Source organism: Oncorhynchus tshawytscha, linkage group LG05, assembly GCF_018296145.1.
Source record: "Oncorhynchus tshawytscha isolate Ot180627B linkage group LG05, Otsh_v2.0, whole genome shotgun sequence".
Taxonomy (NCBI): Eukaryota; Metazoa; Chordata; class Actinopteri; order Salmoniformes; family Salmonidae; genus Oncorhynchus; species Oncorhynchus tshawytscha.
This window is the reverse complement of record NC_056433.1, coordinates 51,177,894-51,202,884: the sequence shown is the minus strand read 5'-3', so window position 1 is coordinate 51,202,884 and position 24,991 is coordinate 51,177,894. Positions and strand designations below refer to the sequence as shown.

General features: G+C 40.9%; 1 long non-coding RNA gene across 1 annotated transcript; it reads left to right on the top strand.

Moving 5' to 3' along the window:
- The first annotated feature begins 426 nt into the window (after positions 1–426).
- LOC112250797 lies at positions 427–15,523 on the top strand. The gene is made up of 3 exons (XR_002953574.2): positions 427–467; positions 14,870–15,062; positions 15,359–15,523. It is a non-coding gene; the product is annotated as an uncharacterized LOC112250797 (long non-coding RNA).
- The last annotated feature ends 9,468 nt before the right edge of the window (positions 15,524–24,991 follow it).

Here is a 24,991-nt window from a genome sequence, read left to right as displayed (position 1 = left end):
AGCTATATGTTAATGATGTTGCACTGCCTAGGGGTTCCACTAGATGTCAACCATCTATAGAAATTTGAATGAGACTTCTACTGTGTTGTGGGACTCAATGAGAGCAGAATTTATCAGGTTGCAGTCAGCCATTTTCTGATCACGTGCATTCCTCATGGTATCCACTTGCATTCCATTGCTCATCAAGACACAAAGGAATACTCCGGTTGGAACTTTATTGAAGCTATATGTTAACATCCTAATGATTGATTCTGTACATAGTTTGAAATGTTTCTTCGACCTGTAATATAACTTTTTGAAGTTTTTGTCCGACATAACGGTGACCAGAATGAGCGTTTGGATATGTATACCAAAACGTGCTAACAAAAGAAGGTATTTGGACATAAATAACGGACATTATCGAACAAAACAAACATTTATTGTGGACCTGGGATTCCTGGAGTGCTTTCTGATGTAGATCATCAAAGGTAAGGGAATATTTATCATGTAATTTCTTGTTTATGTTGATGCCAACATTGCGGCTATTGACTTATTCTTCTGAGCGCCTTCTCAGATTATTGCATTGTTTGCGTGCATTAAGGAGAGGTATATCTATAATTCCATGTGTATAACTTTTATTATCATCTACATTTATGATGAGTATTTTTGTTGAATGATGTGGCTATGCAAAATCACTGGATGTTTTTGGAACTAGTGAATGTAACGCGCCAATGTAAACTCATATTTTGATAAATATGAACTTTATCAAACAAAACATACATGTATTGTGTAACATGAAGTCCTATGAGTGTCATATGATGAAGATCATCAAAGGTTAGTGATTCATTTGATCTCTATTTCTGCTTTGTGAAACTCCTCTCTTTGGCTGGAAAAAAAATTGCTGTGTTTTTCTGTGGCTTGGTGGTGACCTAACATAATCGTTTGTGGTGCTTTCGCTGTAAAGCCTATTTGAAATCAGACACTGTGGTGGGATTAACAACAAGATTACCATTAAAACGGTATAAGATACATATATGTTTGAGGAATTTTAATTGTGAGATTTCTGTTGTTTTGAATTTTATGCCCTCCACTTTCACTGGCTGTTGTCATATCATCCCATTAACGGAATTGCAGCCATAAGAAGTTAACAAACACAACCACTTGATTGGGGCATCCAGAACGAGCTATATACGGGGTAACACTCACCTCAGCCAATATGAAGACAGCTGCTTGTCTCTGCTCCTCTGATTATTTTTGTGTCTCTTACAAGTCCTGAAAAGAGACAAAATGGAATGGTCTGAAGGCTCTTCTTAACATGAAACATAACCGACACTAACCCCTCATATGACCACATCATGCATCGCTGACAATCTCATCGGTATCCTTAGTAAGAAAGAAAGAAATAACTAATTCAAAAACATGCCAATAATGTTATGTGGGCACGACCAAACCTATTCCCCCCCAGGAGACTGAAAAGATTTGGCATGGGTCCTCAGATCCTCAAAAGGTTCTACAGCTGCACCATTGAGAGCATCCTGACTGGTTACATCACTGCCTGGTATGGCAACTGCTCGGCCTCAGACCGCAAGGCACTACAGAGGGAAGTGCGAACGGCCCAGTACATCACTGGGGCCAAGCTTCCTATTTTCCACATAATTTGCAAATTACATTCATTAAAAATCCTACAATGTGATTTTCTGGATTTATTTTTCTAATTTTGTCTGTCATAGTTGAAGTGTACATATGATGAAAATTACAGGCCTCTCTCATCTTTTTAAGTGGGAGAACTTGCACAATTGGTGGCTGACTAAATACTTTTTTGCCCCACTGTATATAACCCACTATTGTTATTTACTGCTGCTATTTAAGCATTTGTTATTCTTCTCTTATTTTTGGGGGGGGGGGTATTTTCTTAACTGCATTGTTGGTTCAGGGCTTGTAAGTAAGCATTTCACTGTAAGGTCTACCTACTCCTGTTGTATTCGGGGGATGTGACAAACAACATTTGTGGTGATCCTGACAAGTTTCCCAGTCCCTGCCGTTGAAAAACATCCTCACAGCATGATGTTGCCATCACCGTGCTTCACCATAGGGATTGTGCCAGGTTTCCACCAGAAGTGATGCTTGACATTCAGACGAGAGTTCAATCTTGGTTTCATCAGACATGAGAATCTTGTTTCTCATGGTCTGAGTCCTTTGGTGCCTTTTGGCAAACTCCAAGCGGGCTGTCATGTGCCTTTTGGCTTCCGTTAGGCTTTTATGGTGCTATACACAGATGAACTCTGGAGCTCTGTCAGAATGACCATCGGGTTCTTGGTCACCTACCTGACCAAGGCCCTTCTCCCCCCGATTGCTAAATTTGGCCAGGCAGCCAGCTCTAGGAAGAGTCTGGGTGGTTCCAAATGTCTTCCATTCATGAATGATGGAGGCCACTGTGTTCTTGGGGACCTTCGATGCTGCAGAAATGTTGGTACCCTGCCAAAGGTCTGTGCTTTGACACAATCTTGTCTCGGAGCACTACGGACAATTCTTTCGACCTCATGGCTTGGTTTTTGCTCTGACATGCACTGGACCTTATATAGATAGGTGTGCCTTTCCATATCTTGTCCAATCAATTGAAATTACCACAGGTGGTCTCCAGTCAAGTTGTAGAAATATCTCAAAGATGATAAATGGAAACAGGATGCACCTGAGCTCAATTTTGAGTCTCATAGCAAAGGGTCTGAATAGATATGTAAATAAGGTATTTCAGATTTTTTTAAATAATAATTTGCAAAAAGTGTTTTTGTTTTGTCATTGTGGAGTATTGCGTGTAGATTGATGAGTATGTTTTTATAAATCCCGTTTAGAATAAGGCTGTAACGTAACAAAATGTGGAAAAAGTCAAGGGGTCTGAATACTTTCCGAATGCACTGTATACATTACCAGTCAAAAGTTTAAACACACCTACTCATTCAAGGGTTATTATTTATTTGTACAATTTTTTACACTGTCGAATAATAGTGAAGACATCAAAACTATATAATAACACATGGAATCATGTCGTAACCAAAAAAGTGCTAAACAAAAAACCCTGACTGGTACTGTATATATGCTATATGTTTCTAATCGTAATTGTCATGGGTTTGTATATGTTGATTTATAAAAACAATATGAAACCTAATATGAAAACATTTATTTTGTAGAGGTTACATTGTCAGAACGTGCACTTTTCTTACAATATTCATAGATGACTCATAATTCTTATACACTATATACACAAAATTATGTGGACACCCTTTGAAATGATTGGATTTGGTTATTTCAGCCACACCCGTTGATGACCGGTGGATAAAATCGGGCACACAGCCATGCAATCTCCATAGACAAACATTGGCAGCAAAATGGCCTTACTGACGAGTTCAGTGACTTTCAACGTGGCACCGTCATAGGATGCCACCTTTTCAACAAGTCAGTTTGTAAAATTTCTGCCCTGCCAGAGCTGCCCCGGTCAACTGTAAGTGCTGTTATTGTGAAAGTGGAAATGTCTAGGAGCAACAACTGCTCAGCCACAGAGTGGTAGGTTACACAAGCTCACAGAACGGGGCTGCTGAAATGCGTACTGCGTAAAAATGGTCTGTCCTCGGTTGCAATGCTCACTACCAAGTTCCAAACGTCCTCTGGAAGCAACGTCAGCAGAATAACTGTTCGTCGGGAGCTGAAATGGGTTTCCATGGCCGAGCAGCCGCATACAAGCCTAAGATCACCATGGGCAATGCCAAGTGATAGATGGAGTGGTGTAAAGCTCGTCGCCATTGGACTCTTGAGCAGTGGAAACACGTTCTCTGGAGTGATGAATTATGAACGCTACCTGCCCCAATGCATGGTGCAAATTGTTAAGTTTGGTGGAGGAGAAATAATGGTCTGCGGCTGTTTTTCATGGTTCAAGCTCCTTAGTTCCAGTGAAGGGAAATCTTAACGCTACAGCATATAATGATATTCTAGACGATTCTATGCTTCCAACTTTGTGGCAACAGTTTGGGGAAGGCCCTTTCCTGTTTCAGCTTGACAATGCCCACGTACACAAAACGAGGTCCATACAGAAATGGTTTGTCGAGATCGGTGTGGAAGAACTTGACTGGCCTGCACAGAGCCCTGACCCTAAGTCCATCGAACACCTTTGGGATGAACTGGAATGCCGACTGTGAGCCAGGCCTAGTGGCTAAATGGAAGCGAGTCCCTGCAGCAATGTCCCCAAATCTAGTGTAAAGCCTTCCCAGAAGAGTGGAGGGGGGGCCCAACTCCATATTAATGCCCATGAGTTTGGAATGAGATGTTTGATGAGCAGGTGTTCACATACTATTGGCCATGTAGTGTATTTTGTCTCATATGTAATACCATATCTACAGTGCCTTGCGAAAGTATTCGGCCCCCTTGAACTTTGCGACCTTTTGCCACATTTCAGGCTTCAAACATAAAGATATAAAACTGTATTTTTTTGTGAAGAATCAACAAGAAGTGGGACACAATCATGAAGTGGAACGACATTTATTGGATATTTCCAACTTTTTTAACAAATCAAAAACTGAAAAATTGGGCGTGCAAAATTATTCAGCCCCCTTAAGTTAATACTTTGTAGCGCCACCTTTTGCTGCGATTACAGCTGTAAGTCGCTTGGGGTATGTCTCTATCAGTTTTGCACATCGAGAGACTGAAATGTTTTCCCATTCCTCCTTGCAAAACAGCTCGAGCTCAGTGAGGTTGGATGGAGAGCATTTGTGAACAGCAGTTTTCAGTTCTTTCCACAGATTCTCGATTGGATTCAGGTCTGGACTTTGACTTGGCCATTCTAACACCTGGATATGTTTATTTTTGAACCATTCCATTGTAGATTTTGCTTTATGTTTTGGATCATTGTCTTGTTGGAAGACAAATCTCCGTCCCAGTCTCAGGTCTTTTGAAGACTCCATCAGGTTTTCTTCCAGAATGGTCCTGTATTTGGCTCCATCCATCTTCCCATCAATTTTAACCATCTTCCCTGTTCCTGCTGTAGAAAAGCAGGCCCAAACCATGATGCTGCCACGACCATGTTTGACAGTGGGGATGGTGTGTTCAGGGTGATGAGCTGTGTTGCTTTTACGCCAAACATAACGTTTTGCATTGTTGCCAAAAAGTTCAATTTTGGTTTCATCTGACCAGAGCACCTTCTTCCACATGTTTGGTGTGTCTCCCAGGTGGCTTGTGGCAAACTTTAAACGACACTTTTTATGGATATCTTTAAGAAATGGCTTTCTTCTTGCCACTCTTCCATAAAGGCCAGATTTGTGCAATATATGACTGATTGTTGTCCTATGGACAGAGTCTCCCACCTCAGCTGTAGATCTCTGCAGTTCATCCAGAGTGATCATGGGCCTCTTGGCTGCATCTCTGATCAGTCTTCTCCTTGTATGAGCTGAAAGTTTAGAGGGACGGTCAGGTCTTGGTAGATTTGCAATGGTCTGATACTCCTTCCATTTCAATATTATCGCTTGCACAGTGCTCCTTGGGATGTTTAAAGCTTGGGAAATCTTTTTGTATCCAAATCCGGATTTAAACTTCTTCACAACAGTATCTCAGACCTGCCTGGTGTGTTCCTTGTTCTTCATGATGCTCTCTGTGCTTTTAACGGACCTCTGAGACTATCACAGTGCAGGTGCATTTATACGGAGACTTGATTACACACAGGTGGATTGTATTTATCATCATTAGTCATTTAGGTCAACATTGGATCATTCAGAGATCCTCACTGAACCTCTGGAGAGAGTTTGCTGCACTGTAGGTAAAGGGGCTGAATATTTTTGCACGCCCAATTTTCCAGTTATTGATTTGTTAAAATTTTTTTAAATATACAATAAATGTCGTTCCACTTCATGATTGTGTCCCACTTGTTGTTGATTCTTCACAAAAAAATACAGTTTTATATCTTTATGTTTGAAGCCTGAGATGTGGCAAAAGGTCGCAAAGTTCAAGGGGGCCGAATACTTTTGCAAGGCACTGTATGTAGGAAAATCACAACAATCATGTATTCAAGTGTGTTAGTCACAAAAGACATAAGTTAACACATACAGAAATACAAAACTGACATATAAGGCAAAACATAAAAAAATCTTAAGACACATTTTGTACAAATGATCTTCTGCCATATAAGATTCTTAGTTGATTTTCATTATTATTTTCTATATAGGTAAGTACATGACCCACTTCCTAAAGGATTCAATACAGAGATGCTCTTCAATTTCATGCCTTTAAAGCACACAATGTCCACACTAGGCAAACGTCCATTCATCAGTGTCTTAATAATGTATGTTAGTCAGGGTTCCATGGATGAAAGTCCATACAGCAGGAGAGCTCAAGTGTAACCAATGGTCAGCATTTTGACCAATTTCTGTCCATTGAAGTCTATCCAGGCCGCAACCATGATATCATGGAAAGTGTTAGACTCTAGACTGGCTACCAATGTCCCATGCACAGCAGACTGCTACCCCAGACATAGTGAACTAATTCAGGATGCTTCAAAGACTGTGAAAGGTGAAGGTATATCTTGTCATTACTCCCAGCCAGCAGATATGATCTATACAAATAGTGAAGTACTAGAGGGGAGAAAGTCAAAAGACCCACATTCCCACCACTAACAGAGGATTACCTGTTTGAAAAAGTCCTATCCTTCATGACATCTTCAGATGCAGTTAATTCAACCTTCGGAGGTAAACTTGGGGGTAAATTCAAATGTGGTATTTCATCGCCCCCTGCTGCAAGCTTTGGGGAATGAAAGTCTCTCTTGTGCACAAGATACACACCTCACTCTCTGCGTCACACCCTGATCTGTTTCACCTGTCCTTGTGCTTGTCTCCACCCCCCCTCCAGGTGTCACCCATCTTCCCCATTATCCCTTGGGTACTTATATTTGTTTTCTGTTTGTCTGTGGCCAATTTGTCTTGTTCGTTCAAGTCAACCAGTGGTTTCGCTCAGCTCCTGCTTTTCCCCCAGTCTCGCTTTCCCTAGCAGTCCTGGTTTTGACCCTTGCCTGTCCCAACTCTGAGCCCGCCTGCATGACCACTCTGCCTGCCCTTGACCCTGACTGCCGTCCTGTACCTTCCCCCCTGGATTATCGACCCCTGCCTGCCATAACCTGTCGTTTGCCTGCCCCTGTAATAAACATGGTTACTTCAACACAGTCTTCATTTGGGTCTTACTTGAAATGTCGTACTCTGTGAGGTAAGCATGGTGTTTGGGAAAGGGCCATTAGTGGCAGCACTGCAGCCAAGAGACCGAAACTTCAACAGACACAAGGACATGCATCCCAAAACAAGAGGCTAGGCAAGGACTTCTGGGTGGGGTGTTTGTCAGCGCCTATCACTTCGGATTAGAAACTGTCCCTGATCAGCTACTTTATATCAGAAACAGCCTGTGATAGTCCTCTGCGTATCTAAAACAATGAACAAATGACATTTCTGAACTACTTTAATCTTTGTTTTGTTAAATAATGAATCCTTGAATGGCAGATGTTTTTCGTAGAGGGGAAAGCCAAAACACGTCCTTGTTTTACCCTGGATCCCATACATGTGGGTTATCTGCAGCTGGGTGAAGCTTTGTCTGATGATAATATTATAATCAATATCACACTTCCTAATAGAAATGTCATATTACCAAAAAAGAAAATGAGATTAACATCCAAGAAAAAAACATGAGAATGTTGGAGGATAAACATGTCTGAGAAAAATGACATACAGTCGGCCTATGCACTGAAGTTCCTTCCACTTGACCTAAAGTAGTCAGGGTGGGGTTGTTTTATTATTTCCTTCCACTTGTTAAAATGATGAGTCTGCCGTATTAATCAAATCGCTCACTTCCTCAACACAGGTGGCTGCCCTTCCCTGGCCCATTTGGACAACATGTGCCACCACGTGAACCATAGTTACCTTTCATCAGCAAGGTTGGATGAATGATAGGCAAATCCTTCATATATACAGTCATTGTGCAAATCACATTCTGAAGGATATCTTCACACTTGCATAGGTCATGCCATTTGTCTTGGCCGTGGCCATATATGGGCAATTCCACAGTGCAAGGATAGCCCAAACCGGTCATTTTGGGCAAGGATGTCTGGCATATATTCGAAATTTGTAGCAAAAATAATTATTAAAGTTGTGAAATGTTTGACATTTTGGCCATACCCAGGCCTTCTCCAAAGATATGTCTGTAGATGCTAAAAAGCCATAAAACTTACCGTGTGTTCTGAAATACGAGATGTGTTTAGGTAAAGAATACACCTTTTTGCATGAATTTATGGACAAAGAAAAATATTAACATAAATATCTCAAAAGTACCCTTTTTGATGTTCTTAATTATTAGACATATTGTTGTAAAGATATTCTACAAATAAATCACATTTCCAGTGGGCTCTCTGCTACTTTGAAGTGAGAGCTATGGAAATTTGACATGTTTGAAGAGTATAGCATTACAAACAATATGTCTAAAAACACTTGAGTTAATTAATATTTTAAATGATCCATAAATTCATGTAAATGAATTGAAAGCTTAATCTAAACACTACTCACTATTTCAAGCAATGGTAACATTTAAGATGACAAAAAATCTGGCGTAGTAGCATTTACAGACACATTTAAGTGTCTTAAAGAAGGCCTGAGCAAGGCCAAAATGACACAAATTTCACAACTTTAATACAATTTCTCAATAATCATATTGACTTCAAATGTATGCCAAACATTCTTCCCCCAAAAGGACCTTTCTATGGAATTAATTTCAGGAAGATCCAAAACCTCAAATATATTTGGGCCATCCTGGCATGGAATTGCCCACATACATTAATCTAGTTGTCCGGGGCTGACACTGAAGGTAGGTAATTAACATGGCAGGTTAGGATAATTAGGTTAAGGTTAGCTAAAATGTTCCCTGATATAACCAGGCCTGCCCTGAGAACAGTCTTGGTTTCCACTAATGCGATTCTGCGCTGTTTACGTTCTTCCTCCTAAATAAAATAGCCACTGTCCTAAAGAAACCCCACAAAGACGGAGAACAATGGATAGAGAGAGGAACTGAAGAGACAACTCTAGAGGAGGACGAATAAGCATATTGGGCTCAAGGAAGTGATAATTGGGAAGAGTTCCTTCTGCTTTTTAAAAAAACCGATCAGATATTTTGTTGTTGATATGAGAGATCACAACTTTTTGAAGATCGTAGATAAGTCAGAAAAAATGTTGTCAATGTGAAGTATCTGTTTGCGTATGGATTCTCTGTATTGTTCACCAGTCCGAAATATGAACGATTGTGTCATTTGGTAAGCAATAAATGTAGGGGGTCAATGCAACACAATTTGTACAGTACAGGTCGAAGGTTGTCTGTCACACGATCAGCTTTTCACCTTATTTCTTCAACATTGACTGGTTGATTCTGTGCAACATTTCACCCTTGAGGATTCTAGTTGGGCACATTTCATTAGAGACGGGCAGTCGCCCCAGTCTGCAGTTTCTTAATAACTCAGACCAGAGATGAGGCAATGGCATTAATTTAACTTGTCATCTTTTGCACATATAAAAAAAAGCCAGACATGGCATATTTCTGGTACTCATTATTACGAAATAACCAATTAAAACAAAATAATCCATGATCTCCTTATTACAATAAAGATAACTTCCTAACTATGGGTGTCCCGACATGGTCATACTTGTATTTGTAATCATATCCGTAAATTGACAGTTGATAGTCGGATAGGACGATACTCGTGATCAGAAAAAACGTAAGTGTTTTAATATGCCTAAATAGATGTTGGCTAAATACCTCTGCATGTTCACACAGCAACAAAGATGCAGATTAGAAGCAGCACATAGGAGGGATGCATAGCCTACCTTACAGCCTTATTCTAAAATAGAATATCAAAAATATGTATATATACACACACAATCTACATACAATACCCCATAATGACAAAGTGAAAATAGGTTTAGACATTTTTGCAAATATGTGTGTGTGTGTGTGTGCGTGTGTGTGCGTGTGTGTGTATATATATATATATATATATAACAATTATATGTATATTTTTTAAAATCACTAATTACTTTGCTATGAGATTTGAAATTGTGACCAAGAACCCGATGGTCATGCTGAGAGCTCCAGAGGTCCTCTGTGGAGATGGGAGAACCTTCCAGAAGAACAACCATCTCTGCAGCACTCCACCAATCAGGCCTTTATGGTAGAGTGGCCAAACGGAAGCCACTCCTCAGTAAAAGGCACATGACAGCCCGCTTGGAGTTTGCCAAAAGGCACCTAAAGGACTCTCAGACCATGAGAAACCAGATTCTCTGGTCTGATGAAACCAAGATCGATCTCTTTGGCCTGAATGCCAAGCGTCACTTCTGGAGGAAACCTGGCATCATACCTACGGTGAAGCATGGTGGTGGCAGCATCATGCTGAGGGGATGTTTTTCAACGGCAGGGACTGGGAGACTTAGTCAGGATCGAGGGAAAGATGAAAACCTGCTCCAGAGCGCTAATGACCTCAGACTGGGACAAAGGTTCACCTTCCAACAGGACAACGACCCTAAGCACACAGCCAAGAGGGTGGGGGGGACGAGACCCGTAAGATAACTCATGCAAATAACAGTGAAAAAGTAACAGTGAGAAGAAAAACCGCAGACAACTTAACTCTACCGTTCAGGGTTTATTTTAAACACAAGGTAAAGGGGGGCGGGAAAAGGGGCTGAGCTGGACCCAAGGAAATAAATAATACATTTCCAAAAACACCCCTAAGCTAGACAAGTCTGCTTAAAGAACAGCTAGCTAACTAACCCAAAATACAGTGGGTGGTTCGCCCAGTTCTAACTAGTGTATTTAGACAAAGTTTACCTACGGGTAGTGTATGCCCATGGGCGACTTGTCTTTGTACCCCCTTTTCCCACCATCAAACAAATAGTCAATCACTGTAACAAAACTCACATAATTCTGGACAAATGTGACATGTATGAACAAAAAACAAAAGGGAGCTCAATCCAAAGAGAGAGAGAGATCGAGCTCCAGAGAAAACATGTGACTGGGTTTTATTTAACTAAGGGAAAGGGGATTGAGCAGGTGTCTTCTGATTGTTGACTGATTGGGGAATGATGATTGCCACCTGTAAGGGAGGAAGGAGAGAAAAGAAACACACAGGATACTTGTATCAGTAACACTCCCACCCTTAAAAGAGCAACCCATGGGGTTACAAAACATACAAAAATCATAATTTTTACACACGAGACAAATCATCTGCTAATACATTATCAGAACCCTTTGTGGCGGATCTCCAAATTATAGTTCTGCACAATAAGCGCCCAACGCATAAGGCGCTGGTTCTGGTTGTACATCCGGTGGAGAAACACTAAGGGGTTATGGTCAGTATATACGATCACTGGTAGGGCACTGGAACCAATATATACTTCAAAGTATTGCAGAGCTAACAAAGCTAGAGCTTCTTGTTCGATGGTTGCATAGTTTGTTATTTTTCACAAAAACACTCCACTCTTGTCCTGCTGCAGTAGAACAGCACCAGTACCTCTGGCACTAGCATCTACCTCAGCCCCAGCCACCTTTCAATGGCTCATGAGCAAGGTCCTAAAACCGCACCAAGCATACGCCGCAGCTTATTTAGATGACGTGGGGATCTACAGCCCAGATTGGGAATCCCACTTACCCCGGATACAGATGTTGTTAGACGCCCTTAGAAAGGCAGGGCTTACGGTGAACCCTGCCAAGTGTTATGTGGGGTTAGAGGAAACAGAGTATGTGGGATACAACGTGGGAAGATAGTTAATCAAACCCCAACGTAAGAAGGTGGAGGCAATTAGAGAATGGCCAAAACCAGTAAATAAGAAGCAGGTTCGAGCCTTCCTAGGGCTGACCGGTTACTACCGGAAGTTCATCCCAAGTTATGCCACAGTGGCCGCCCCACTTACTGACATGACTAGAGCCAGAGGGCCAAACATGGTCAAATGGGATGAAAGGGCCACCAAAGCATTTTGGACATTACAGGAGACTCTCTGCTGTAATCCAGTGCTGGTGGTACAAGACTTTGAGAAAGAGTTTGTGGTTCAGACGGATGCCTCAGAGGTCGGCTTGGGAGCAGTGCTATCCCAAGAGGTAGAAGGGGTGGAACACCCCATCCTGTTTTTAAGCAGGAAGCTGGAACCACGGGAAACCAACTACGCAGTCGTTGAGAAAGAGGCGCTGGCAGTAAAGTGGGCTCTAGAAAGCCTGAAATACTACCTGCTGGGGCGCTACCCGCATGCTCGCATATTTTGCTGCGGTAGCCCGACCTAGGGGGTCGGATCTAGGGGGGAGATGTGTGGCAAAGAAGGGGGTCGAGTGATCATGTAAGAGCAGAACTAATAAACGGGCTCTGCCCGATCACTAAAATGGCCACCCCAATCAGAACTACAGATCACAAAAAAAAAAAAAAAAAAAACGTAGAGAAAGAGACAATAGCTATTGGCTGGATTTACCGTGTATGAGCTGGACTGTTTTGGACTTACCTATTGGCGTTTGGACCTGGACATACCGAGAACCCGATTCGTGTACCGATCCCTGCTATCCTTGACCTTGCCTACGGCCTGGGTGGACCAGGACGGAGAAACAAACACACAGGTACTGTCCTGTTCGAAAGAACTCTCATTCTGGGGTGATCTGGTGACAGTTTCCCACTTAATTTGTGACAAACGCTCATAACCTTGAAGAGGTTTACCACATTATGTCTGAAACACCTCCAAAAATATAGTTGTGTATACAGTATACCCATAGATACTGTGATTAGGTTCAGTTGTAGGTGTATCTGTGAGTAGGTACAGTTGTATAATGTCTACCAATCTATTAGTTGATTGCATATTGCATACATGTGTAATGATAGCACATTATGTTCTATATTTTCATAGTTGCCAGGTTTGCTCCAGGAGGTGAAAAACCTAAAGAGGGAGAGAATGAGACACAATTTCAAAGGGTGTGTTTGTTTGGTTTAAGCATAGTGATCAGAATATGAGGAGTAGAGATTGAGAGTAGGGGGGATGATTAGAAGTTGTAAAGAGGTGGTTGAATGAATCTGTATTAAATCTCTTTAACTGTCTGTCATACTGTGTGTTCCCAGACATCATGGCTGGTGAATCCACACCCTTCCTCCAACCCCCAAAAGCAGCACTCCAAGACACAGACATCACAACCCTACCAGACGTTATGATAGGGTGACTTCAAACCTTGAGCTGTAAAGCGGGGATGCAAACTAGTCACAATTTGAATACAAAAGCAGGTGTATTAATATTGTAAAAATACAGCAAGCAGAAAAATACTCACACAACTATTTCTCGTTAACTACTAAAACTATCTAATGGGAGTACAGCAAGCAAACTACTTGAGTCGTGGCGGAGAGGACCGCGAGAGTGGTTTTATAATTCAAATGCATTTACTTACTTAAAGGGGTGGTTTACAGAAAAATACTTTTAACCTCATTAGAACATTTGTCAAGGCATGAGTTTTTACCAGAAAGTTTAGGTTAGTTGGATCAGTATTTAGACTTCATCAATTTTATTTCAAAATCCGACATTTACGATTGTATGAAAAACTATATGTATTTATCCTCACTTATGCAACAAATGTTGTCTCGTCATTGACTTGCCCCAAAACAATCTGTTTTGCTTTAAAACATGTTACAAAAATCGACCTGCTAGAGGTAATGTTTTCTTCAGTTTGTGTCATCATGTTGATACTCTTCCTCTTGATTCAAATATTTGTATGTAAGTTCTCACTCTGACCTAAGTCGCGGCTCGGTGCGAATGAATGACTTCCTGGATTTTAATGAAAAAAATGACCGATATCATTGGGAAATATTAGGCTAGGTAAATATTTTACCAAAGTAATCTTATCGAGATTTGAACTGCAAGGGCTATTGCAGTGATTGGAGGCACCTTTGGTGTCTTTTGAAGGTGTTGACGATCAACTTTGACTTTAAATTGGGTTTCTATGGGAGAGGGAGAAGTAGAATTTGCTGATGAGCTAAACTAAATACTGATCCAACCAACCTAAAAAAAACTGTCTCTGGTGAAGACTAATGCCTAGGAAAATGTTCTAGTGAGATTAAACATATTTTTTGATGAACCACCCATTTAACATAGTTGATGAAAACATTAAACAAGGAAATACATCAGTTTTCATTTCAAGATAATACTTTATGAACAAAGCATTTATCTGAGCATGAATCTGAGAGGATGGCAGAGAACATATGTTTGACTAAGTCCAAAACTCAATTCTAATTGTACTTAGAAACGGGGGAGAAAGATAGAAGGGGAGAGTGACAAAGTGAGGGAGACAGAGAGAGAAAGAATGAGATAATAGTTGTATAGTTACCACTAGTGCTGGGGATTAGGACTACAACCATCATCAATGGCAACGATGTGACAATGTCAAAAACAATGTTTTGTTAAATTTGCAGTCGACTCGAGAAATTCTGTTTTCAGAAACGTTTTATAATCCCGGATGGTGATGTTAATAATCTATTCATGTGTGTGTTCTGCAAAGTCCTAATATCTGTAGCAAAAATGGTTTTGTCCGAATACTCGGCACACCCCTATTAAAGACATGCTGGGAGATGATTGCCCTAACAAGACAACAAGGAAGTCAGAGCAAATACTAATATTAAAATACTGTATTGATTTCATATATTAATGTTTGAAATATTCTAATAATCATGCAAAAAAAAAACAATGTTTCTGTCCACCACAAAGGAAAGTTTGAATACACATTGTTGATAACTACTACAGTACGCTCTCTGCAAATAGCAAAATAATGTGTAACTTGCGTATGTCTTTTATTAAAGTTAATGTTTTATGATGTTTTACAGGTGGAACTGGCAGAGGGTGTTAAACTCCAGGTGAACATTATCACTCGACTGAGCAAGGAACCATCAAAGCTCATGACAGCTCTGTTTCCCAGAGAGGTGATGGCCGTCTCTTCGTTGACAGGAAAACATTTGAATGTATTCTGGGACCAGGAGGCACAGAAAAAAGCTGTGCCCAACCAAAGTGCCATTTGCAGTAAGTTTCTTAATCATTTTTTACTATAAATACTGTACATGTATAATACATGTATAATTATGAAAGATAAGACTTACTTCAAAATACAGAAGAACTACTAGTACTGTAAATGGCCAAAAAGGGGTTTTGTAGTTTATTTAATTTAATTATTTAATTATTACAAGTGTGAATGTATGTGTGTAACCTGATCTCAGGTCTATTAGTTTGTGCCAAGACTGTTGATTAATTTGGGGTTGGGCAGACTATTCTGTACTCAAAGCAAATTTGTTAAAACCCTCTCTTCTTTTTCTCCACAGCCTTTTATTTAGGCAAAACCAGATGGAGGAGAAGGATGTCTTTAAAATATATTAATTAAAGCTTGAATCGAAATTGCTTAAGAAGTTCAAGATTTAGGTTTAAAACGGCTTTTTTTTACTCAAAGGGAGTAACTTGGAGGCTAAGGCCTAACTTTTGATTCGTTAACTCAGTGAAAAAGTATTAAAGTTGATCATCTTTCAAATATGATGTCCTCGTATCTGTAAACTTCTTAATGTACACTGAACAAAAACATTTCAAAAGTCTACTATAGTTATTGCTGTAGTATCACTATAAGATTGTTTTAATATTACCATAAGATATACCATTAGTATATCTTTGTATATTGGTATAGTAATGTATAATATTAGTTATTGCTATAGTATCACTATAAGAAGATGTTATAGTATTCCTTTAAGATAGTGTAGAATAACTATAGTTATGTCTGAATTTACAATAAGAATACTATAGAATTTGTAAAAAGGTTTTCTGTGATATTTCTATAATATTCTTCTATAGTAATCTTATAGGATCACTATAATATTGCTATAGTTATTGCTATATTATTACTATAAGATTGCTATAGTTATTCTATAGTATGTCTGAATTCATAACAAGAATACTATACATTTTTAAAAATATATTTATATAATACTCTTTTATATTAATCCCATAGTGCCTTTTTGTGAGGGTGAGATCGATCATCTAGAAAACTAAAGCAGATACTGTAGTTTGCTACGGCCAACCACACATGAATATCAATATTAGTTTTGCATTTGTCTATTTTGCCCAGCTCTCAGACTGTATGTCTGTCTGTCTGTCTTGGAGTTCCAGATGTGGCTGGAGCAGTGGCCACCCCTGGAGGGCAACTTTACTGGAGCACATGTAGGAGCTCATCATCATTAAATTAATCTATAACATTAGATACAAGTAGGCTATTCTATATTAGGCACTACTACAGTGCTAGCTTATAGCCTACATGTACATATGGATTTACAGTACTAATCATATTTCATTAATGTACATGGTCCTCTTGACCCAAGAGAACAATCCAGACTAAGAATTTGCAAAAGGTAAGATCATAATGAATACTAAACTCAGCATAAAAGGAAATGTCCCTTTTTCAGGACTCTGTCTTTCAAAGAAAATTAGTAAAAGTCCAAATAACTTCACAGATCTTCATTGTAAAGGGTTTAAACACTGTTTCCCATGCTTATTCAATGAATCATAAACAATTAATGAACATGCACCTGTGGAACGGTCGTTAAGACCCTAACAGTTTACAGACGGTAGACAATTAAGGTCACAGTTATGAAAACTTAGGACACTAAAGAGGCCTTTCTACTGACTCTGAAAAACACCAAAAGAAAGATGCCCAGGGTCCCTGCTCATCTGCATAAACGTGCCTTTGGCATGCTGCAAGGAGGCATAAGGACTGCAGATGTGGCCAGGGCAATAAATTACAACATCTGTACTGTGAGACGCATATGACAGCCCTACAGGGAGACAGGACGGACAGCTGATCGTCCTCGCAGTGGCAGACCACGTGTAACAACACCTGCACAGGATCGGTACATCCGAACATCACACCTGCAGGACAGGTACAGGATGGCAACAACTGCCGGAGTTACACCAGAAACGAACAATCCCTCCATCAGTGCTCAGACTGTACGCAATAGGCTGAGAGAGGCTGGACTGAGGGCTTGTAGGCCTGTTGTAAGGCAGGTCCTCACCAGACATCATCGGCAACAACGTTGGCTATAAGCACAAACCCACCGTCGCTGGACCAGACAGGACTGGCAAAAAGTGCTCTTCACCGAGGAGTTGTGGTTTTGTCTCACCAGGGGTGATGGTCGGATTTGCGTTTATCATTGAAGGAATGAGCATTACACCAAGGCCTGTACTCTGAAGCAGGATCGATTTGGAGGTGGAGGGTCCGGGGTAGTGGACCCCTAGGGACAAAATGGGTTCGACCCAACTATATTGTGTGCATGTAAAAAGAGCTCTGTTGGTTAGAGGTGCAACACAATATTGATTATTGAATTACCTTTGATCTCGTTCAGTCTAATCAATCATTTAAACATATTTAATGATAATATCTTGCCTAGCTTGACGACCTTGGGCATTTTTTCTTGTTTTATTTGTTCTAAATAGAGAATGCTAGAAGGGACTGTGTAGAAATGGAGGAAATGAGCTTTAGATGCCCAAAAGATGTCTGGAGGATGTCTGTCCGAACCGCCATGATCTCTATCGCCGAGGCCAGGAATAGTCCTCCAGTCGAAGTAGGAGATAAGTTCATCGCTATGCAATACTGACCGAGGTAGCCTATGCTTTGAGTAGCAACGGACTGACAGACAGGCAGTCAGGCAGAGACACACACACTCACATTTGACTTGACCTTATATTGACAGCAATCTACTCCCAGATCCCCCCCCTCAACCTTTCCCTCCCATTAACCTCCCCCTGTCTCCACCCTAGGTGCCACGTGGTCTCCCATCTCTTTCATAGCTGGACCCCACCACATAAATCCTCTTTGTCAAGACAGGTGAATTAAGAGCTACACTCTGGCCTGGCTTTGGCTTCAAGGTGTGTCACAGTTACAATCCCCTTTGCTTCCACCCACCTCAATTATCTACTAGGGTCTTCACATTCTTCTTGAGGCGCTCATATTACTTTCTATATTATAGGGTACGAAGCATGTGTTTTTACTCACCAATGTAACAAGACTGTGGTCAAAGACTTGGTAACTTAGTCGTCATCACTATCTGGTTAGCTATTACATATTTATGAACTTATTTCTGGATATCTTTTAAACTACCCACAATGCACTATTTCTTAATGTCACATGGATGATCTAATCTGTGCTACCGAGTTGAATGTTAGCTCAGTAAATGCACTATATATACAAAAGTATGTGGACACCCCTTCAAATTAATGGATTTGGCTATTTCAGCCTCACCCGTTGCTGATAAAATCAAGCACACTGCCATGCAATCTCCATAAACAAACATTGACAGTAGAATGGCCTTACTGAAGAGCTCAGTGACTTTAAACATGGCATTGTCATAGGATCCCACCTTTCCAACAAGTCAGTTCGTCAAATTTCTGCCCTGCTAGAGATGCCCCGAACTGTAAGGGTTGTTATTGTGAATTGGAAACGTCTAGGACCAAGAACGGCTCTGCTGCGAAGTGATACGCGACACAAGCTCACAGAATGGGAACGTTGAGTGCTGAAACGCACAGCATGTACAAATCGTCTGTCCTCAGTTGCAACACTTACTACCGAGTTCCAAACTGCCTTTGGAAGCAGCGGCAGCACAATAACTGTTCGTCGGGAGCTTCATGAAATGGGTTTCCATGGCCAAGCAGCCGCACACAAGCCTAAGATCACCATGCACAACACCAAGCATCAGCTGGAGTGGTGTAAAGCTCGGCGCCATTGGACACTGGAGGAAGCGCGTTCTCTGGAGTGATTAATCACACTTCACCATCTGGCAATCCAACAGATTAATCTGGGTTTGGCGGATGCCAGGAGAAGTTTGGTGGAGGAAGAATAATGTTCTGGGGCTGTTTTTCATAGTTCAGGCCCCTTAGCTCCAGTGAAGAGAACTCTTAACGTTACAGCGTACAAAGACATTCTAGATGATTCTGTTCTTTCAACTTTGTGGCAACAGTTTGGGAAGGCCTTTCCGGTTTCAGCATGACAATGCCCGTGTTCACAGAGCGAGGTCCATACAGAAATGTTTTGTCAAGATCAGTGTGGAAGAACTTGACTGGCCTCAACACCATCACCATCCTGACCTCAACACCATCAAACCCCTTTGGGCTGAATTGGAACACCGAGTGCGAGCCAGGCCTAATCGTCCAACATCAGTGCCCGACCACACTAATGCTCTTGTGGCTGAATGGAAGCAAATCCCCGCAGCAATGTTCCACATCTAGTGGAAAGCCTTCCCAGAAGAGTGGAGGCTGTTATAGCAGCAAAGGTGGGACCAACTCCATATTAATGCCCATGATTTTAGAATGAGATGTTTGATGAGCAGGTGTCCACCAGTGGAGGCTCCCCAGAGGAGGAAGGTGAGGACCATCCTCCTCATTGAATTTCATAAAAATAAAAATAGTGAAACATTAAAAAGTTTATCCTTTTTAGATAAAACTATACTAAATATATTCACATAATCAAATAATAATTTAAAACACACTGTTTTTAAGTTCTGCCCACACATTTTCTATAGGCTTGAAGTCAGGGCTTTGTGATGGCCACTCCAATACCTTGACTTTGTTGTCGTTAAGCCATTTTGCCACAACTTTGGAAGACCCATTTGTGACCAAGCTTTAAATTCCTGACTGATGGCTTGAGATGTTGCTTTAATATATCCACATAATTTTTCCGTCCTCATGATGCCATCTATTTTGTGAAGTGCACCAGTCCCTCCTGCAGCAAAGCACCCCCACAACATGTTGCTGCCACTCCCATGCTTCACGGTTGGGATGGTGTTCTTCGGCTTGCAAGCCTCCCCCTTATTCCTCCAAACATAACAATGGTCATTATGGCCAAAACAGTTCTAATTTTGTTTAATCAGACCAGAGGACATTTCTCAAAAAAATATGATATTTGTCCCCATGTGCAGTTGCAAACCGTAGTCTGGCTTTTTTATGGCGGTTTTGGAGCCGTGGCTTCTTCCTTGCCGAGCGGCCTCTCAGGTTATGTCGATATAGGACTTGTTTTACTGTGGATCTAGATACTTTTGTACCTGTTTCCTCCAGCATCTTCACAAGGTCCTTTGCTGTTGTTCTGGGATTGATTTGCACTTTTCACACCAAAGTACGTTCATCTCTATGAGACAGAACGCGTCTCCTTCCTGAGCGGAATGATGGCTGTGTGGTCCCATGGTGTTCACACTTGTGTAGTTTGAAGGTAGGCCTTGAAATACATCCACAGGTACACCTCCAACTGTCTCAAATTATGTTAATTAGCCTATCAAAAGCTTCTAAGGCAATTACAAGGAATTACATGGAATTTCCAAGCTGTTAAAAGGCAGTCAACTTAGTGTATGTAAACTTCTGACCCACTGGAATTGTGATACAGTGAATTATAAGTGAAATAATCTGTCTGTAAACAATTGTTGGAAAAATGACTTGTGTCATGCACAAAGTAGATGTCCTAACCGACTTGCCAAACTATAGTTTGTTAACAAGAAATGTGTAGAGTGGTTGAAAAAAAGAGTTTTAATGACTCCAACCTAAGAGTATTTAAACTTCCGACTTCAACTGTATATTCGTAGCCGTCTATTTACCACCACAAACCAATACTGGCACTAAGACCGCACTCAATGAGCTGTATAAGGCCATAAGCCTTATACAGAAATTAAAATGCTCATCCAGAAGCGGCGCTCCTAGTGGCCGGGGACTTTAATGCAGGCAAACTTAAATCCGTTTTACCTCATTTCTACCAGCATGAAACGTGCAACCAGAGGGAAAAAAACTCTAGACCACCTTTACTCCACACAGAGACGCATACAAAGCTCTCCCTCGTCCCTCATTTGGCAAATCTGACCATAATTCTATCCTCCTGATTCCTGCTTACGAGCAAAAACTAAAGCATGAAGTAGCAGTGACTCGCTCAATACAGAAGTGGTCAGATGGTGCTGATGCTATGCTACAGGACTGTTTTAGCAGACTGAAATATGTTCCGGGATTCCTCCAATGGCATTGAGGAGTATACCACCTCAGTCACCGGCTTCATCAAAAAGTGCATTGAGTCCAATGAGCTCTGAGGCGCGTAACGATGGTGACAGGTGTTTAATGAGGCGGAGAGCGGGAGCAGGCGTGAGACCTGTTCCAAGACAGGTGCATGATAATAGTCCATTCTAAATCAAAACTAATTTCACACATATATTATTTACTATAATAGACGACATACAATTAAGAATAGTCTCATGGTTGACAATATTAGCCTATCACTTGTGAATGATGTATTATCACTTGTGAATGATGCCCAGCAAGGCAAGAAACAGTGCATGCCTTTTTTTGTTGTTGATTTTTTTCAAATCATAGTTGCACTATTTAGCCTAGCCCAAAATATTTTAATAAGGTTTGTGTCACAATTTAAAAGAAGTTATTTGGCCACTGTAGTTAAGTTAATTAATCCGCTTTACAAGGGGTGTAGAGCCTAACTGGCATACATAAGCGGCACATGAGTTTCAAGTTTGGGGAAGATCATTTTCATGACATGTATAATTGCATTTGCAATCAGAACAGTGTTTTCCCACTAATTGATTGCATTTTGGATCATTCATAAAATGTGAAGAAATAGCCTAATAGTATATCAGCATTTTAAGCTGAATGTTCTGATCTGTTGCACCAGCCTCATTGCTTTAAAAAAAATGTTTGATGCAAGTGGTTGTATTCATTTGGAATCTATCGCGTCCCACAACTGTCCCAGCTTATGTTAAGAATATTCATTTATTGCACAGGACAAGTTGACAAATAGAATAGGTCAACTGTTGTACTATGTGGGATAGTGGGAGGATCTGTATCTGAAGCATATAGGGAGGATCTGTATCTTTGTTAACCGCTCAACACAGAATAGCCGCGTGGGCGAACTTCCTTGGAAATTATTTGGAGAAAATATCCTTTCTATTTTATTAGGCTATGTTCAATTGTATTCTTCATACTATAAATGAATACAAAATAATGCCACAGAAATCTAAACAGATCTTATCTGCTAAATGAACTAGTGTAGCCTACATCCATTTGGCATAGCCATATCAGGGCCTAACATAAGGACAACTCAGAGTATGCTATTCTGTTCTTCTGAAATAGACTACATTTCCTACATATCATGTTTCTTTAGACCTGTCTAAAATAAATAAAGGATTTATTGTGATGGTGTAGGCTATATTAAATGGATTTATTAGACTTTTTAAAAATGTAGATGTTCCAAGGGTCTGCATCAGTGGCTTGCAGGCTATGCGTGTAAGCCAGGAGATAAACATTTGTATGTTAATTAACGGTCAATTACCATGAGTCCAGCAATTATTTGCTTAACAATCATCTTTCATGACCGCCACTGCTAAGGTCATTCTCGGTACTTGAAATATCACAATTGCCTTCCTGACCGACATGCCCTTTTTTACATGCCTTCACCAATCTCTCATTGTCCTCTAAGCTTCTTAGGCCCACTCCTGCAGCCATGGACTACCTTACCACTCGGCGGACAGGATAAGGTCATCCTCTGTACTTGAAATTTAAAAAAATGTAGGTGCTGGCATGGTATTGTCACTGTAAGGACATGAAAAAATACTTTCAAGACTCAGATGATAGGTATTTGGTGTCACCTACTGCTTTTATTTTTCTAATGAATGATCATTAATTTAACACAACACAATTTGGAATCAATATATTGCATCAAGATTATTTGATTCCGGTTGACACCACCAGCGAGCAACAGTAACAACCTTAGTAAATCGAATCAAACTTTGTCACATGAGCCGAATACAAGTGTAGACCTTACCGTGAAATGCTTACTTACAAGCCCTTAAAACGTCTTCAGGATTGGTGGGTCCCCTGCGGGACAGTTGAGCTAACGTAGCCTAATGCAATTAGCATGAGGTTGTAAGTAACAAGAACATTTCCCAGGACATAAGACATATCTGATATTGGCAGAAAGCTTAATTTCTTGTTAATCTAACTGGACTGTCCAATTACAGTGAAATAATACCATGCTATTTTTGAGCAGAGTACACAGTTTTGAACATAAAGTTATTAATAAACAAATTAGGCACATTTGGGCAGTCTTGATACAAACTTTGAACAGAAATGCAATGGTTCATTGGATCAGTCTAAAACGGTGTGCTCACACTGCTGCCATCTAGTGGCCAATCTCTAAATTGCACCTGGGCTGCAATAATACATTATGGCCTTTCTCTTCTATTTCAAATATGACGGTACAAACAAATACAAAAATATATTTTTTCTCCTTTGTATTATCTTTTACCAGATCGAATGTGTTATATTCTCCTACATTCCCACAAACTTCAAAGTGTTTCCTTTCAAATGGTACTTGCTTCAGGGCCTGAGATACAGGTAGTTTGATTTGGGTGTCATTTTAGGCGAAAACTGAAAAAAGGGGCCGATCTTTTAACCAACAGTGCAGTTAAGAAAATATTTACCAAATAAACTAAAGTAAAGAAATAATAAAAAAGTAACACAATAAAATAACAATAACGAGGCTCTATTCAAGGGGTACCGGTACCGAGTCAGTGTGCGGGGGTACAGGTTAGTTGAGGTCATTTGTACATGTAGGTCTCGGTGAAATGACTATGCATAGACAATAAACAGTGAGTAGCAGCAGTGCACAAAACAAATGGAGGGGAGCGAGGTGTCAATGTAAATAGTCCGGTGGCCATTTGATTAATTGTTCAGCAGTCTTACGGCTTGGGGCTAGAAGCTGTTAAGGAGCCTTTTGGTCCTGGACTTGGCGCTCCGGTACCGCTTTCCGTGCGGTAGCAGAGAACAGTCTATGACTTGGGCGACTGGAGTCTCTGACAATTTTATTGGCTTTCCTCTGACACTGCATATTATATAGGTCCTGGATGGCAGGAAGCTTGGCCCCAGCAATGTACTGGGCCGTATGCACTACCCTCTGTAGTACCATATGGTCAGAGGCCGAGCAGTTGCCATACCAGGCGCTGATGCAACCGGTCAGGATGCTCTCGATGGTGCAGCTATAGAACTTTTTGAGGATCTGGGGACCCATGCCAAATCTGTTCAGTCTCCTGAGAGGGAAAAGGTTTCGTTGGGCCCCCTTCACGACTGTCTTGGTGTGTTTGGAGCATGATAGTTCGTTGGTGATGTGGATACCAAGAAACTTGAAACTCTCGACCCGCTCTAGAGCCCTGTCGACGTTAATGGGGGCATGTTTGGCCTGCATATTCCTGTAGCTCCTTTGTCTTGTTCACATTGAGGGAGAGGTTGTTGTCCTGGCACCACACTGCCTGTTCTCTGACCTCCTCCCTATAGGCTGTCTCACCATTTTCGGTGATCAGGCCTACCACTGTTGTGTCGTCAGCAAACTTAATGTTGGAGTCGTGTTTTGTCTGATCGTTAACTGGGCTGGCAGAATGGATTGTGTGAAGCGCAGGGACACCTTCTATGAAGAAATGTTGAAGTCTTACTCTTAGTTCTGCAAGGACTACCATGTCAGAGGTTTGGGCCACTTGGTGTATTATGACATGCAGAAATAGCACCAAAATTGGCCACCAAATATGAATTAGTGATTTTACTTACAAAACATGTTTAGGTTTATTTGACCCATAGCTATCCGGATAACTTTTTCGCCATTATTTACTTGTAACACAGATGGAAGGAGCAGTATCTTTGCTTGATAACAAGCAAAAGTACACTGCAAAAAAATAGAATAGAATTGAATGTTAAATTTTCTACCATAAACTGCCTCCCACTGTCGATTTAGAGAATTTGTCAGTACGTCCAACCGGCAAAACAACGTATAACGTCAGCCCAGGACCTCCACAGGACCTCGGCTTTTTGACCTGTGGGGGTGGGCCAGGCTCCCCAATTGGTGGGCCTAGCAGCCCAGTGGTAGGCCCATGTTCTCCAAGGCCCACCATGGT